At 33.2% G+C, this 19,063-nt stretch overlaps 1 pseudogene; it reads left to right on the top strand.

Annotated features, from left to right (window-relative positions):
* The first annotated feature begins 17,577 nt into the window (after window positions 1-17,577).
* LOC115522936 lies at window positions 17,578-18,711 on the top strand (annotated as a pseudogene).
* Window positions 18,712-19,063: the final 352 nt, after the last annotated feature.

Below are 19,063 nucleotides of genomic sequence, written 5' to 3'. Positions count from 1 at the left end.
CAAATTTCATCACCTTCAGCCTCCAAAAACGACCATATTTGTGTCCTCAAGTCAGTGGGACAGCACTACTCTGTTTAATTACTTCCTTATGTGCTGCAGTCCAAAAATTGGGTACAGGCAGAAAGTCTTGGTGGTAACAGGGCTTACCTTGTTACTTTCTTCTCAAGATCACAGTTCTGCCATGTTTATTCATTTTCTAGGGTTGCCGTAACAAGGTACCACGGACTGGGTGGCTTACACAACATAAATTTCTTTTCTCATAATTCTGGAAACTGGAAGTTGGAGATCAGGGTTGGCAGCGTTGCTTTCTTCTAAGGTCTCTCTCCTTGCCTTGTAGATGACTGTCTTTGTTTAGTGTTGACCACCTTCCTATGACACCAGTCACATTAACCTTAGGACCCACCCATATTGCATTAGAAACCACCATTATTTTACCTCAATTAACTTGTGAAAGCCCTATCTCCAAACACAGTGACATTTGAGGTACTGAGGGTTAGGACTTCATCATCTGAATGGGGAGCATAATTTATCCCATACAAATACCTATTGTCTAAATATTTGAAAATGAATGTTTTATATACATTTGTCTATGTTTTTAGTTTGTTGTGATGGTGAAAATTCTTTACCACCCGTTGCTCTTGCCTTGAGTCGTATGTAAGCCTCATGATATGAAAAATGTTCATTTCCTTTTTTCCCCTCCAAATATCTGTACTTCATTGGTATCTCATCCTGAAATATTTAAAACTTTATGCAGTTAAGCCATCCGTTCCTGGATGTGCTTTACAGAAACTATTTTCATTATAAAATTATTTTTTAGCAGATACAAGGCTTACTCTTCAGTTTCTAAATTCTATTTTTTTTTTCTTATTTCAGTGTTGGTAACAAGTATTTGCAAGGAATTTATCAGATTTGCCTACATTGTCAATGTACTAACATAAAGAATTTAATATTCTGTTTTCTTCTTTATCTATAGGATTCATGATAATATATCCTTTTTCAATTTTGATATTAGTAACTGAAGTCTCTCTCCATATGCCTTTCTCCTAACCAGTCTTGTTAGATATTTTTAAGTCAGTTTTGGGGGATATACTTTCTATACAGTAAAATACAGTATTTTACGTATACAGTCCTATAAATTGTGCATAAAAATTATACACTGATTTAGCCAACACAGAAATCAAAGTATAGAACATTTACATGTTCTTGTATCTCTTTTAAGCAGTTATCTCCATTTCTCCAGCTCCTGGAAATCACTTAGTTTGGTTGGCTTTTCCGAATACCATGTGCATTGAATCATATATATGTACACTTTTGCATTGAGCTGTTTTCACTTAGTGCCTGGAATTTATCTGTTGAGGTTCTCAGTTTGGTTTTTATTGGTATTCTTTTCATGAATAATGATGACACACCTATTTTTATGCATATATTTGCCACTCATATATCTTATTTTATGATGTGTCTGTTCAAATATTTCTTTTGTTAACTGTTTATGTTATTATTACTAATGTATGCTTAAGTGGTTTTTCAGATGTGTTTTCAAAATATTTTTCTACTATTTGACTCAGTTTTTTCACTTTTAACAATGTGTCAAAAAATTTTGTTTTATTTTTGTGAAGTCCAACTTACTGATATTTTTCTTGTACAACTTGTCCTACCTAAAATATTTTTGCCAAATCAGTTAAAATGATACTCTTCCATGTTTTAATCTGGATATTTTATAATTTTAAGTATTGTATTTATATCTATGATCCGTTTTGAGTTTTTTAATTCAATGTGAGTTTGGGGTAGAGATTTTTTCCTTATGGATAAAAATTATTTTAGAATATTTTTTAAAGGATTATTTTTTAAAATTGAATTGCCTTGACCTATGTTGAAAAATACAGTTTTTAATTTTTTTTAATTAAAAAAAGTTTTTTAATGTTTATTTTTGGAGGAGAGAGAAACCTTGAATGTGCAGTAGAGTGGCAGAAGAGAGGGAGTCACAGAATCCAAAGCAGGCTCCAGGCTCCTAGCTGTCAGCACAGAGCCCCATGTGGGGCTCGAACTCATGAGCCATGAGATCGTGACCTGAGCCAAAGTCAGATGCTTAACTGACTGAGCCTCCCAGGCACCCCCAAAGCTTCTTGATTTTTACAAAGATAGACTGCTGAGATATGTCTTCTTATTTCCTAGGATTTGTTTTTAATCTATACTTTCACAATGGTATATGCTGATTTAGAAATACAGCTTGGTATGGTTTGACATATATAAATAGTGAACATATACAAAACTACAAGAAGGTTTTTTGTGACTAATACTGCTTATTATTCCATCTCTCCTACCTTCTGACTACGGGCAACAACTGATCTGTTTTCTGTCCCTATAGATTAGATCATATCTTCAAGAATTTTATATAATGTTTTTGTACACTACATGCCTTTTATTTAACATTTAAAAACCTCAACATAAGTGTTTTGAAATTTATCCTTGTTTATATCACTACTTCATTCTTTTTCATTGCTGAGTAGTATTCCATTGTATGGATAAGCAAAATTTTGTTAGGTTGGTTCTGGGTTTTTGATTTTACAAATACAGCTGCAATTAATCAAGTCTTTGGATGGGCATATTTATTTATTTGGAGTAAATATGTAGAATGTAATAGCTAAGTGATTTGGTAGGTGAATATATACATTTCTAAGTAACTGTAAAATTGTCTTCCCAAGTGTTTATGCAATTACCCCCACAGTAAATGAGTGTTATAATTGTTCCACATCCTTGCCAATAGTTAGTACAGACAATCATTTTACAGTTTTACTATTTCAGAGGAATTGTAGTGGTATAATCTAATGATTTTGTTTTGCATTATCCTAAAAAAATTATTTCATGAATAATTTTTCACTTGATTACTTGTCATACATATGTATTCTTTGATGAAATAGCTATTAAAAATTCTCATGTTTAGATGTAGTTTTATGACTTCTTTCTGAGTTGTAGGATTTTAAAATATATATTCTGCATATAAGACTGTTACATATATTTGCAAATGATTTCTCCCTTTTTTGTGAGAATTCTATACACAGTGAAAATATTTTTTTTCTTTTTAAATGAAGGAAATATATAACTTTCAGATACACAAAAACTGATAAGATTTATTACCAGCATATATGGAATATTAAAGGAAGTTCTACAAGGAGGAGAAATGTCATACAGGTAGAACCTTGATCTATTAAAAACAAATATTTTAGGAAATGAGTGAAATGAATTTAAATGTGAATGATATTTATTATGTTATTTAGCACTCCACAAGTTAAGCTGTCATATAAAGAATAATTTTTGATGATGTAAAATGCCATAATAGGTGGAAGAGAGGATTAGCATATGATTTAAACTTTAAATCTCTTTCATTACAATTGAAGTCTTATCTAAGATTATTTGAAGGTAGAGTCTGATTAATAATAGGATACCTATCTCTCAAATATCTTTACAATGCAATTTGAAATATATATTCATTTTCTCTAATTCTTTCAGTGGAAGTATTGGCCTGTTGTTTCTACTATACCCTCCATGGAAGTAGATATTATCACACAGTATTTACCTTGTAATGGAAGATAAATATGATACTGAAGATCTTACACTCAAGCACTACAAAACTAATGCAACATACACACCTTACAAATCAAGTTTACCACATAATCTGGTTTTATATGGTAACAAAATTTCTCATTTCAAAAGAGCTAAATCTAACAGTATGGTTTATAAAACAACATGAATTAAAATATGAACAAATAAAATACATGTAACAAATGTATTCATGAACAAATAAAATACAAATAAAATAATACTGCTATAAAAGTATGAGTTGATTTAAAAATTCTTTCTGGAATAAAATTTGTAAATATCAATCAAGACTGTTGTAAACATTTTCTTGGACAGCAACAAAAAATTCCACATACAAGAATTTATACCAAAACAAAACAAAAATAGGCAGCATAAGCCAAATTTACAGAGGAGATTTTTCATTGTTTTAGCTTATTTAAGTAATATATTTGACACTACAGAACTTCTAGCCAACATTAGTAGACTAGAATATTAAGTAGAGCAAACATTATTTTCATACAATTTCAAAAATAACAGAGTCCATCGCTTGTGTTTGTTTGTTTATTTTTGAGAAAGAGAGAGAGAGAGAGCACAAGTCAGGGAGGGGCAGAGAGAGGGAGACATAGAATCCAAAGCAGTCTCCAGGCTCTGAACTGTCAGCACAAAGCCTGACCCAGGGCTCGAACCCACAAACTGCGAGATCATGACCTAAGCTGAAGTCAGAGGCCCAACCACCTGAGCCACCCAGATGCCTTTAATAGAGATAAGAGATATTAAATAGAGATATTTTGACACAAGTTACTTTCATAATGAAATTATAACTATGTATGTATAACTGTGTGTATAGAAAGAACTCTACTTTGAAAAGAATTTAAAAATATGCAAAATAAGTCCATAGTCAGTACAGCACTAGCAAAAACACATGCTATTACTTAGGAAAACATTTTAAAAAATCCTGTGGAGTAATGTTTTATCTTGCTAAAGTTTGGGTTTGTGCTCCAGTCATTGTATGAGATGGGTTTTAAAAATAACCTGGACTATTTCAAGTACTTTTTCAAGGTAATTTTCTATATGTTGGTAATTTATGTATAGATTCCAAGCAGGATATAGTGTACGACTTTTGGTATATTTCTTAATCTCTTGTTTCAAAAATTTTAAAACTAGTTATTTGACCTTGTTTTCAAGTACATTTTGAATCTTATTGGTAGTATTTCAAAGTTAGGAATTATAAATTGGGAAATTATAAAATAATTTAAGTCTATGTATAAATCACTGTTCGTTAATTATGAGCGCACCGTGATATGAAAAGATAGGCAAAGATACCCAAATCTACACCCATACTTGAATTGGTAGAGTGATTTCAGTGGGTAATGCTATAGGGCTGAGACTTGTAAGTGAAAAACTGAGTGATGGATTTAGAGAATATTGTAGTTTTCCATGTGGTTTCATTATATTTATGTAGTTATGTTGATATATGGCTGTAATTTCTGGTATTTATTCTAAGAAAGAATATTTCACAGAAAAATTTTATTCCAGGACTCCTGGGTGGCTCAGTCGGTTAAGAGACTGACTCTTGAATTCAGCTCAGATCACCATCCCAGGGTCATGGGATCTAGCCTGATGTTGAGCTACTAAATTCTCTCTCTCTCTCTCTCCCTCACTCTTACTCTTTCTCTCTCTCCCTTCTTCCCTCTGCTCTTTCCCCACTTGTGCATGGGCTCTTTATCTCTGTCTCAAAAAAAATGTTTATTCCAAATGGAAGCAATTTTGTTCTTTAAATCTAAGTAGGGTTATATCCCTATTTATTTCATATCAGGATATATTTGATCAAATTATAAAGGTGGCAATAAATATTGTTGTCTGAGATATTTAAGGACCTAAGATTTTTTAAAGGGTTGAAAATAAAATCTTGGGGTAGAATCTTTTTTCCTAAAACTCCGAAAAAATAATATAGTACATATATACTTACAAGTCTCCTAAATCCCATCAGCAAGTTTCCTTTGAAACTATTCCCTGTCAAAAATGAATGTTTTTCTAAAAAAATAAATAATACAGTTTAACTTAACATACAATTTTTATGTCAATGGTTCTTTAATATATTTACAAAATGTCAAAATACTTTCAAAAGTAGTTGAAGCTGTATGAGACTTAATGACCATAATTTCCTGTCTGCACTTTTAACAGTTATACTCTTTGAAACTTTTGAATATATTCACAGTTGTGTTCTCAGTAAAATTGAATATGCTGAGTTGATTGAATGTCCAGAGGAACCAATTAAAGGTGAGATATTAATATTAACAAGAATGTTTCATAAATGATGAAATTATTCTCTATTTTTTTTCGTATTGGATGGTAGATTGCTTTCCCTCTAGAGCTAAAAGCTTTAATTTTTTTAAAATTTATTTATTGAAGTATGGGTTTTCTTTAAAAGTGAGGCTAGAGTAACTCTACATGTAATCATCCTAGTTGGAAGTAGGAGAAAATGAACCCTCTATAAAGTCATATTTAATCTATCTATCTCTTGGATTCATGCAGAGAAGTGTTGCCAATGGAAATTCAATCAAAGAAGGTTGTGCATTGAGGCCAAGTTCCACTTTAGGAAATAACATTTCCTGATTATGCATTTGGGACCATATCTTATAGAGGAATTTACACAAACAGGATCATTCAACCCAAGTTTTCTGTCTAGCTTCCCTATTTGAAATGTCTGATATTCACTGATTTTCACATCACAGGAATGTACAATACATAGTGGAAATATAAATTTATATAGTTAAATAGTTTTAAGGAAAATTTTAGTTTTTTGATATCTAGATACTCCTAAATCAAAATAAGTATAAAAACATACCTGAAGGTGAAGGAAGTGATACTAGGAAGGTATGTAAGACATATTTAACTATATTTCTAAGACTACTGCACTGGATATTCACTGAATCTACAGATTCACAATTGCCATCCTGCATTCTTGCCCTCAGTATACTTGTTATTTAGTGGAATTAAGAAAATTGGCTCTGGTAAACTTTATTTTTAGGTAATCACAAAAAAATCATGTATCACCAAGTTATTATGTTCAGTATAACAGCTTAAAATGCCATTGATTCATCTTAAACATTAAAAATCTTCATTAAAGTAAAAGAAAATTAAACTGAAAAACATTTTAAGGTGACTTTAAAGTCATATTGGATTGATTTGTGATGCATCTTACAAACTAATAAAAATGCTATTTAACAGTACTAAAATCAAAATTAAATTGGCCAAATAATTCAACCTCATTATCATGTCACATGTTGTACTTTGTTCATGATTTAATATTCTTCTTAATTGTGTCTATGAATAGGACCTAAGTATCACACTCCCATCCTTAATCTCAATTTATTTCTTGTTATGTAAACATCTTTAAATTATATTCCATGTCTTCGTATGACTTACTCCTCCATAGGTCTGTATATTTTTCTTCCATCAATCACCTTTATCAGCAGTTATAATCAGAGTAGTTTGGATTTGCTCTTAGAATATTTAAAAACACTGGTTTGGCTGTCTTGAGCCATTCTTTCTCTACTATGATCTTTTCCTAAAAAATCTCTTTCTATATCTCTCTTTTACACACACACAACAAACACACACACACACACACACAATTACAACTTTTCCCCTTAGAAAATTTTCTATATTTCATTTTTAATAAAATATATCTAGTGTCTGAGAGAAATATTGATATGTTACGAAATCATGCTGATGCTATGAAAAATTTAAAGCAATTCAAACATGTGCGGCTATCAAGTTCTATCATTCATTAAAGTTACTAAAGCAGAGATACCAATATTTCATGGGTTATAACTACCTTAGTTTCTCAATAATTGTGTTGTTTTGTTTTTTTTGATACCCAGACCAAAACAGATAATAGCTCCTTGTGTGATGTAGTTGTAAAATAGAATGCACAGAATCCAAATATCTCACTGGGTTTCACTAAAATTTTAAAATATTATTTGGTGTTCCTGTGAGTTTGCTATGAGGCCTTGGGATACTTTCTAAGAACTACGGGATTAACTGGTAAAATGCCTGTAATTATTAGGAAATTGTTACAAAAATATCTATTTTTTTCATGGATACAAATGGAACATCTTATATGAAGGGTTTGCTAATTATATACATGTTTTTATTTTTTTTTAATTTTTTTAATGTTTATTCATTTTTGAGAGAGAGACAGACAGAGCATGGGTGGGGGAAGGGCAGAGAGAGAGACACACAGAATCCGAAGCAGGATCCAGGCTCTGAGCTGTCAGCACAGAGCTTGATGTGGGTCTTGAACACACAATCCGTGAGATTATGGCCTGAGCCAAAGTTGGATACTTACCCAACTGAGCCACCCAGGCACCCCTAAAACATGCTTTTAAAAATACTGTGTCATCACGAAGAAAAGTTTAGTTCAAGACTGAAAGCATGACCTAAATCTAAAAAAATATATTCTTAAACATTTCAGTAATCAACTAAAATATGATAAAATTATGTGATCTCAAAGCAGTCTAATATATGTTTATAATTGAAAATGGTTTTTAATTAGAAAATAATATACATTAACCTGATAAGAAATAGGTATGAATAGCATAGGAAACCACTTCATTAATCTGTGACGTCAAAAAAAAAAAAAAAAAAAAGAGGCAGGGGTGCCTGGGCAGCTCAATTGCTTAAGCGTCCAACTCTTGATTTTGGCTCAAGTCATGATCTCAGGGTTTGTGAGATTGAGCCCCACATCAGTCTCCGTGCTCAGCCTGCTTGGGATTCTCTCTCTCTCTCCTTCTGCCCCTCCCTGACTACTCATGTGCACAAGCACTATCTCTCTCAAAATAAATAAATAAAACTTAAAAATAAAACTGTTTTTTTTTTTAAAGGAGCAACACAATGGAACAGAGATAATTGTCTCTTTAACAAATAGCATTGGAAAACCTGAATAGTCACATGCAAAAAATAAAATAAAATAAATTTAGATGCAGATCTTACACTGTTTACAAAAATTAAACCAAAATGAATCATCGACCTAATTGTAAAACATAATACTCCTAGAAAACATACAAGAAAACCTAGATGACCTTGGGTGTGATGATGCCTTGTAGACATAATACAAAGCATAATCATGAAAGAAATAATTAATAAGCTGGATTTATATTAATAAAATTAGAGGCTTTGTCTGCGTGAAAGACAATGTCAAGAGAATGGGTAGACAAATGACAGACTAGGAGAACATATTTGCAAAAGTCACATCTGATAAAGGTGTGTTAGCCAAAATATACATAGAACTCTTAAAACTCAACTATAAGAAAACAAACAATTCTACTCAAAACTGGGCTGAAGACCTTAATAGATTCCTCACAGATGATATACAGATGGTAAATAAGCATATGAAAAGAAGCTCCAATACTATGTTGTTAGAGAACTATAAACTAAAACAACAATGGAGTACTTCTATGCACCTGTTGGAGTGGCTCAGATTGAAACATTGAAAACCCCAAAATCCTGATGAGGATGTGGACCAATAGGAACTCTCATTCATTGCTGGCTGGTGGGAATGCAAAACAGTACAGATACTTTGAAGGAGAGTTTGGTAGTTTCTTACAAAACTAAATATGCTGTTGACATATGACCTAGAAAACATGCTTATTGGTGTTTACCCAAAGGAACTGGAAACTTACAACCATGCAAAACGTGCACACAGGTGTTTATAGCAGTTTTATTCATAATCATCAAAATGTGGAAGGAACCAGCATGACATTCAGTAGATGAATAAATAAACTGTGGTACATCCAGACAATGGAACATTGTTCAGCACTAAAAAGAAATGAGCTAGCAAACTCTGAAAAGACATGGAGGAAACTTAAATGAATATTGCTAGGTGAAAGACCTGATCTGAAAAGGCTGCATACTATATGCTCCCAACCATGTGACTTTCTAGAAAAGGCAAAACTATGGAGACAGTAAAAAGATCAGTGGATGCCAGAGGTTTGGGAAGGGGGAGGGTTGAATAGGCAGAGTACAGAGGATTTTCAGGGCAATAAAAATATTCTTTATGGAACTATAGTGATGAGTACAGTGTCATAGGCTTGTCCAAATCCATAGAACATACAATAAGAGAGAGCCCTAAAGTAAACTATGGGCTTTGGGTGATTATGAGGTGTCTTTGTAGGTTCAATTATAACAAGTATCCTGTCTGGTAAGCGATGTTTATCATTATGAGGAGGGCTTTGCGGCTGGGGGGGGGGGGAAGCAAGGAGTATACGGGAAATTTCTGTACTCTCCCATCCTGCTTACTGCAAACCTAAAACTACTCTAAAAAAAAGAAATAATTTAATTATTCATGATTATGTTCAACATGGATCTGTCAGTTCTGGCCAAAAAACTTATGTAAAAAAATTAAATAGAGTATATTATAGGAAGTATAAGAATTGGAGATATATTAGAAGAAAATACAGGAAAAGACAAAAATACATATTAAAATATAATAATACCAATAACAACAAGTAAGTATCTCTACTGACAAGTTATACCCACCCTTGCCTTTTCTACACTGTACTTTTTAGAAGAAAGTCACTGTTTTCAGCTCACAGTTAAGAAATGAAGAATAGGGGTGCTTCGGTGGCTCAATTGGATAAGCATCCAACTTTTTATTTTGGCTCAGGTCATGATCAAGCCCAGGAGATCTCACAGTTTGTGGGCTCTGCGCTGACAGTGTGGAACCTGCTTGGGATTATCTCCTTCTCTCTCTACCCCTCCCCTGCTTGCTCTCTTTCTCTCTCAAAATAAATAAATAAACCAAAACAAAATAAATAAGTGAGAAATAAAATTCCACTTCCTTTTAAGACAGATTGTCTACATAAATTATTTGGAAATCTTCATAGGCAACATATTTATTTTATTCCTATTCATTTAATTATTCAATGATTTATTATTCCATAAATGCTTATTACATCAAATTGGCTGAAGGACTGTTCAAGTCAAGTATATATTTACTAATATTTTGTCTTCTTGAATTACCATTTACTGAAATAGTGGTATTTAAGACAAATCTATAAGAGTGGATTTGTGTATTTCTATCAAGTCCCCTTTCCATTCCCACCCGTACCCTCAACTCCATCCTTAGTCATTTTGATATTCTTAAGTGCTTACACATTTACGATTGGCATAGAGAATTGATTCTTTTGTCAGTAGGTAATGCTGCCCTTTGCCCCTGACACCTTGTTCTGAAGTCAGCTTTGTCTGTTGTGTCTGCCTGCTTTCTTTTGATTAAGATTAGCATGGTGTATGTTTATTTCCATCTCTTCACTTTTAAAGTATCAGAATCTTTACACTTAAAATGATTTTTCTTTAGACAACAAGATCAATAAGCTGGGTCTTACTTCATTCATCCTGACCATTAGTGTATTTAAATTCCTGTATTTAAGCCATGTACATTTAAAATAATCGTTGCTATAATTCGATTGTATCAAGTTTGATTATATCAAATACATCAAAAATTCTATTTTCTGTATTCTTTATGTTTCCCTCTTTTCCTCCTTTCTCTAGTTTTAATTGAGTATTTTATATGATTCCATTTTGCATTCTGTCTTAGCATACTAATTAGGCATCTTTTAAAATGTTTATAAGTGTTAGCCCAGAGTGTTGTCTCCTTTCTATATATACATATATATCATTTTTAAATGAGGAAATTATACACATTCACCTGATTAGAAATAGGTATAAATACCATAGGAAATTAAGTAATCTAAGCCTACTGTAAAATAATACCCTATCACTTTATATGTAGTACAGGTAACTTATTACATTCCTGATTTCTCCCTTGCATCCCTTATGACATTATTAGTAGTAGTAGTAGTAGTCATAGCAGTATTAATTTCACTTCACCTTAGGCTATAATCATCCAAACATTGTTACTGGTATGACTTTAAACAATCAGTTATTTTAGATCAAGTAAGAATAAGAAAATAGGTTTTACTTCCTTTCATTTATTTCCTCTCTGACATTCCTTCTTATATAGATATAATTTCTGACTTATATAACTTTTCTTCTGCCTGAAGGAAAATTTTTAACACGTCTTAAAGGGAAGAAGATGCAACAATGTATTCCTTCAGATTTTATTTGTCTGAAAATATCTTTATTTCTCCATTTTTGAACGACAGTTTCTCTGGATATAGAATTCTAGGTTGATGCGGTTTCTGCAAAGAAATTTACCATAATTATTATCTTTATTCTTTTAAAGATAAGATGCCCTTCCTCCTCCAACCACCACCACCAAATAGTTAGTTGCTTCACTATTTTATCTTTATATTATGTTCTCTATACTTGTCTTATATATGCCTAGGTGTCAACTTTTGATCTTTGTTTTTGTTTCATTTTGTTTTTGATATTTAATTGGCTTGGCATTCTCTGCACTTCCAGGATCTGTGGTTTGTTGTCTTACTTCTGGAAAGTTCTAGGCTACTGTTAACCCCAAATATTCATTCTGCTCCATTTTTTCTTTTTGTCTCTTTGTGATACTCCAATAATGCATATTTTACACATTTGAAATTGTCCTATGGTTCTAGGAAGTTTTTTTCTATTTTTTCTTCTTTTTTCTCTTTACATTTCACTGTGGGGAGTGTATCAGTCAGGAATTTCCAGAGAAACAGAACCAACATGATCAGTCTTTCTATCTAGACGGAAAGAGCGAGAGATTGGAGATTTAGGAATTGAGTGACACAATTGTGGGAATTTAGTGAGTCTAATATCTATAGAACAGGGACAGTCTGGAAATTCCTACAGGAATTAATAATGTAGTCTTAACTGAAGAATTTGTAAGGCAGATTGGTCAGCTAGAAATTCAGGCAGAATTTCAGTGGTACAGTCTTGAATCAGAATTCCTTCCCAGAACCTCAGTTTTTGTTTCAATTTTTGTTGCAGTTATGATGAGGCCCTTCACATTATCAAGAATTATCTCTTTTATACACAACTGATTGCAGATTTTAATTACATCTACCAAATAACTTTACAGCAACATCTACATTAGTGTTTGAACAAACAACTGGGCACTATAACTTGATCAAATTGATAGTTTTTTGATTTTTTGCATGTTTTTAAAATTGTGTTAGTGTTTCCATCTTTCTTCTCCTACTACCAAATCTGTTTTGTATATTGTGTATTTTTTTCCATTAGCATCCTTATCATATTATACATAATTATTTTACATTCTCTACTAATAAGGCAAGCATCTGTACCATGTCTGAGTTTGGGCCTGATGATTACTTTGTCTCTTCATGTTATGCTATATCTTTTTTTTTTTTGCCTTTGGCTTGTCTTCTATTTTTGTTGTTGTTACTGTTGTTGTTGTTGTTGTTGTTGTTGTTGTTGTTGAAAACCAGCCTTCATTTTTTGGGCAATAAAAACCAAATAAATAGGTCTCTGGTGTATGCATTTATGTTGGCCTCCACTTAGGACTTGCACTACTTACTGGTGGCTTCAAATTCCTCTGGTGCCTTGTTTTTGTCTCCCCTCTTGACTTCTGGCTTTTCTTGTTGGTTCTTCCCTGAGAGTCTTAGTCTTGCAGCTTTTTCAGGTGTGATTCACTATTATTACATTGTTGTTGATATCGGGGTAACATGTGGAGTGGGGAAAATCATATAGATTTTCTAGTTTTCAGTCTTTTAGTGAACCTGTATCTCTGGTTGTGACCAAACTTACCAGTGTTGCTTGTGGTATAACTTTTTTCTCTCTTTAGTGAGACAACAAGACTAGAGAGAACTGGAAATAAATGAATGCCCAAGTCCCTGGGAGAATGCCAGTAAAGTCTTGCCACCTCAATAGTAGACACTTATAATCAAACAGCATTGGACATATTCACAAGGATTGTCTTACCCTCTTTCTGCCAGAGGCATAAAGGGATCTTCTCAAATCTTATGAAGAGAACCTGAATGATTTTCCTGGAGGTAAAAATCTACAAAATTGTGAGGGACCCCCTGAAATTGCACCCCCCAGGTGAATCTCAGTCTCAATCTGTTCTATTCTCAACTTCCAGGAGTTCATCAAAATTATCATTTAACTATTCCCACCTGGTTATGGCTCCAGAGGCTTCTACTCCAGGTATGCAACTGCTGGCTATGAATCTCTGGATTGGTCTATCTCTCCAGAATTTGGGGTGGGAATTTGCCCTTTGATGTCAGTTCTTTGATGGGTTCAAGTAAAGTTGTTGAATTTAGTTTGGTGTGCTTTTACTTGAGAGGATTTCCTTACAGCCCTTGGAAGCTGTGTGGACTTTCAGACTTTTCAAATGCCAAAGGGAAAACCAGAAATTCCTTGCCAAGAGTCATAAACCAACATAGGCACCAGTGAATGCACTGAATTTTTTTTCATTTTTCTTGTTAAATGAGTATATGGATTAGTTTCAATGATGACATAGTGAGAAGTAAATTGTTGACAGTTTTCATGACATGATTAAATTACTCAATATTCTTAGCAGCTCCCAAAATCTTTTTTTTTTTGCTATATATGTGATTATAGTCCTCAGTGTAACTTCTTTTTTTTCACTGAAATTCGTGTGTAATTGTAGAATTATATATTCTAAATGTGTAAATTCTTCTAGAGTATTACTTGTGATTGGCAGCATTCATAGCAAACCAAATGCAACAGTGAAAGAATACTAAAATGATGCATTGTAGTAGAATAAACCTTGGATTGGACATTATGAGAATCTCAGTCTTAGTCCTTCCATACTAATTTGCCAAATGACCTTGATAAAAACAGATAAACACTCTACACACTGTTTGACTTATGTAAACAGGCTCCAACTGAACTCATTGTTTCACTTGTAAGTTTCAACAGTTTTTTTTAGCCTTCATAAATGATGATTTTGAATGATCTTCCAATGTTTATTCCATTTTTAAAAACTTTCTACCAAATGTTTACTTAGATTTTATAAAGGCTTTATCAATGAGACATTAAACTATTCTTCACTTAAATTCTATACTTTTGATCTCATTTCTTCAATGCCAATGTAAAAAAAAATTTCTTAATGCTATTTTCTTCTTTTTTTAAATGTTTATTTATTTTGAGCGAGAGAGTGTGTGCCTAAGAGGGGAGAGGGAGAGAGGGAGGAAGGGAGACAGAGAGGATCTCAAGCAGGCTCCGTGCTCAGCCCAGAGCCTAATGTGGGACTTGATCCCATGACCATAAGATCATGACCTGAGCTGATATCAAGAGTCGGACACTCAACTGAGTGAGCCACTCAGGCATCCCAACAATGTTATTTTCTTATTTAATTACTTAAAAATTAATCTTTTTCTGAATATGTAATAATTCTTTTTTTTAATTCTAATACTACTCATGCATTTCCTAACCATACTGTGTCCTTCGAAACTAGATGAAAAACTCCAATAAGTTAGGAGCACCTGTGTGTGTGTGGGGGGGGGGTAGGGGGGGAAGTATGTGATATTACTTAGCAGCTGGAATAGTTATTGGACGGTAAGGTATTTTTATATAAATGAATTTGTTATTAAATATATTTCCAAGTAGTCCAAAAATTCAAAAACATTTTCTTTAGAGAAATGTTAGATATTCAAAAATTATTAAGACCCACCAAATACTTTCCTCCATAATTTTAATTCCATCTATACAATTTAAACTGAAATTATTTTAAACTGTTTTTTTTTAAAAATAACGATACATTAACTGCATAACATAAATAACATGACTTTATGAAAGTAATCATTTTCCAATACAAAATAAAATTAAGGAAAACATAGTATTGTTATACAGTTTTTACAAATCTCTTTAATGTCTAGCTTAAAGGAAGACTGGGATTCTCATATATATACTTGCATTCAATCCATTTGCATTCAATCTGCTGTCCGTTATTGTCTCTGAAAATTGTCAAAGTGCAAATATGACAACAATGAGTGGATAGTGCAAATAATGTTTTAATATTTATATAAAAGTAGTTTTAGGGGTGTCTGGGTGGCTTAGTCTGTTTGACAACCCAAATCTTGACTTCAGCTCAGGTCATGATCTCACAGTTTATGAATTTGAGCCCCACATTGGGCTCTATGCTAACAGTGTAAAGCCTGCTTGGGATTCTCTCTCCTTCTCTCTCTGCATCTCCCTTGCTCTCTCTCCTTCTCTCTCTCTTTAAATAAAGTAAATAAACTTTAAAAAAGAACTAGTTTTAACTTCATGGACATGCTGAAAGAATATTTGGGACCACCTGGGTCACATCTGCAGATTCTTGCTTTAAATAATGAGTATATCATAGTAGGATTTTCATTTCATTTATATCTGATTTCTAAGTATAGCACTATCACATTATGAATATATATATATATTTAAATGAATGACATATATATGAATGACATACATATATATATTTATATATATATAGAGAGAGATAATTTAATATGTAGTGCTAGCATATAGAAAAAATTAAATTTAAATGCAGCTAAAAATTGTAATGACTCTTGTTCTTATTACCAGATAATAATGACGAAAGAAAGGGGTGCCTGGGTGGCTCAGTTGGTTGAACATCTGACTTCGGCTCAGGTCACAGTCTCACGGTTCATGGGTTCCAGCCCTGCATCGGGCTCTGTGCTGACAGCTCAAAGCCTGCAGCCTGCTTCAGATTCTGTCTCTCCCTCTCTCTCTGACCATCGCCATATCACACTCTGTCTCCTCAGAAATAGATAGATATTAAAAAAAATTTTTTTAATTATGAAAAAAGATCAGAACCACAAGTTACTCTTGGTGATGAGTTAATTTCCATAAAATAATAATAATTGATCATTTGTTATGCACCATAAGCCAAACTGCTTCTCTTCTATTATGGAGTCTATGTATCTTTTATTTGGTGTTTTTCAAAATAATTTCTTCTGAGATTATAGCTCATCTTTGGGTTTGGTGATTTAGTTTATTTAGTCTTTCTACCTAGAAGTTTTATTTGGAAAAATATTTACACATGATATAATATTTTGGTTAGGGTATTAATCTTACTATTTAATGGAATTAATTTTTCTCTAAGGCTTCAGGGAACATAGAGAAGTAATGAAGGGAAGAAGGACAGCATAAAAATTATTGGCTCTATTCCCTTATGCTGAATAAATCTCATATGGGTATCCTCAAAATTAGCTATGGCTTCTCTCAATGTCCTCAAATCAAAATAATGTCAGTATCTCTTTTCCTTAACAGCATGTCCTTGAATCCATTTCTGATAATTTTCCACTTTTTGAGTTGTACCTGATGGTGAGTGGGAGGAGTTTAAGGAAGGAAATACAAAATAGTAAAGGGTCAAGGGTGTTCTTACACTAAAATCACCACCTCTTATAAATAGAGATAAAGTAGTAAAATTTCAAGACCCAAAGAAAAGATAGAAAGCCTTAAGGACATTAGAAAGGAAAAGATTCTAAAATACAATTCATTGGACATTCCATCAACAGTAAGAGATACTGAAGACAACATGGCAATTATTTCAAAGGGCTGAGGGATGTAATTTTGAATGTAGTACTAGACATGCAACCAAATATTATTCATTTTAGAATAAAATAATTTAATTTTTATAACACAAGAAGTTAGATTATAACTAGCTCTAAAAAATTAACAACTCAAAAATTAGACCCAGAAAAACAAGAATGATAACAAATCCAGGAAGGTAGTGTGAGAATGTAAGACATAATATTGAAATATGTCTTAATCAATTTTTTATTAAATGTAAGAATTACTGTCAAAAGTTGATATTGCAGTATTATTATAAGTTCTAATTTTGGCTTAAAATTCTAGATAACCTATACTGAAAGTGAGAACTAGGCAATGGGGAGAATAGAGAGAAATAAAACCTCATTTTGATTGGCAACAAAAAGATGGTTGAATTCCAGAAGTTATGTGACATGTGAATTTTAGATGTTCCAAGGAAAAAGAGAAGGATAAACACTAAAAATAAAATCTAAAATGTATGTTCAAACACATTTGGATGACCTACTGTGACAATTTTATCAAGTCATGGCTGTGAGAAATCTACCTACCACTCTAATTAAGAGACCACTGCCCGCCTGTTTGGATGGGCCAGATGTCGGCAGCCAGGCTGTGGGGGCTGATTTGCCCCTGACGGATATGTGGTCCTTGGTTGCTACAGGCCCAGGTCCTTACAGCAGTGCCGGGTGCAGGGCTGAAGATGGTGATGGTCTGCTCACCGCTACTGAGCTGAGTGATTCCACCATGTCGCTGTCTCCCCTTGGCCACCAGAGCTTCCCTTTTGACTACAACAATGGTGACAGGGTGGATGAGGAAGACCTGGATGAAGATGCTCATGATTCAAAGGCTAAGGTGGCGAGCCTGAAAGGAGTGGAGTTACAGCGGTATGCCAGTGTGGTTGAGTCAGACGACAACCGAGAAGAACAGAAACCGGTGCACCTGCCAGAAAGCCTCCTGACACCATGGGAACTGTGGTTCATTGGCAAAGAAAAAGAGGAACGAGACCATCTGCGACAGAAAGCACTGGAGGAATTAAATTAGCGGCTAGAAAAAAAAAAAAAAAAGAAAAGAAAAGAAATTGAAGAACGTTGAAAAAGAAAAGTAATTGCTGAAGAAAAGCATAGAGAATGGGTTCAGAATGAACAGAACCAAAAAGAAAGGGAACCAAAAAAATTAATGAAATGGAGAAAAACGCAGCAGAAGAACTGGGGAAAGAACATTTCCAAGAAAAGGCAAAGAAAAATATCAAGAATGATTAAAGAAAACAAATGCTGAAGGATGTGAGAAGAAAGAAGAAAAGGCTAAAAGAAAAAAACAAGGCAAGCTGAATTACACAGAAAAAAAGGAAATAGCAGAAAAAAAGTTTAAGGAATGATTGGAAAATGCAAAAAAAATAAACCTTGTCCAGCTGCAAACAGCTGTGGCTATGCCGATGGAAATCTTACAGAGTTTCACTGTGGAAATTCTGATCCAGAGTGAGCTTTTTATAATCCGATTCCAAAGACACCCATCCATATGCCTCCTTCCAAGGAACCTAAGGACCTATCAGGAAAGAAGACTAAAAGGACTATGATAGGTCGGTCAGGTGGGTCATTGTCTCTGGTGGTTCAGAAAGCCGGAAGCAGTGTTTGCCTTGGGAGTCTGTGCAGAACACAAAAATAGTGGCATTGCATGATTTTACCTGGAACTATGTAATTTTAAAATTAGAATCATTTTTCCCTGCTCAGTCAGCCTGTCCATATTCGATGTGATTACTGACGAGTTCAAATTTTTGCTTTGTGTATGTTGTCCTTGGACTTAATTTAGGAAGATATTTTATATATCTTCATTTTTATAAGTGCTTTAAGGTTGATCTTCACATATTGTTTCACAGGATAAGTGTGTGAATAACAATTGTGTTTATATGTAGTTTGCATTAAAACTATACTATGATAGTAATAAAACCAACAATTTATATTGTGTTAAAAAAAGAAACCACTGACTATGAAGAGATACGTGTTTAAATACATACATA

Source organism: Lynx canadensis, chromosome C2, assembly GCF_007474595.2.
Source record: "Lynx canadensis isolate LIC74 chromosome C2, mLynCan4.pri.v2, whole genome shotgun sequence".
NCBI classification, from domain to species: Eukaryota; Metazoa; Chordata; class Mammalia; order Carnivora; family Felidae; genus Lynx; species Lynx canadensis.
The sequence above is the reverse complement of the archived record's forward strand: the minus strand, read 5'-3'. Positions and strand labels throughout refer to the sequence as shown.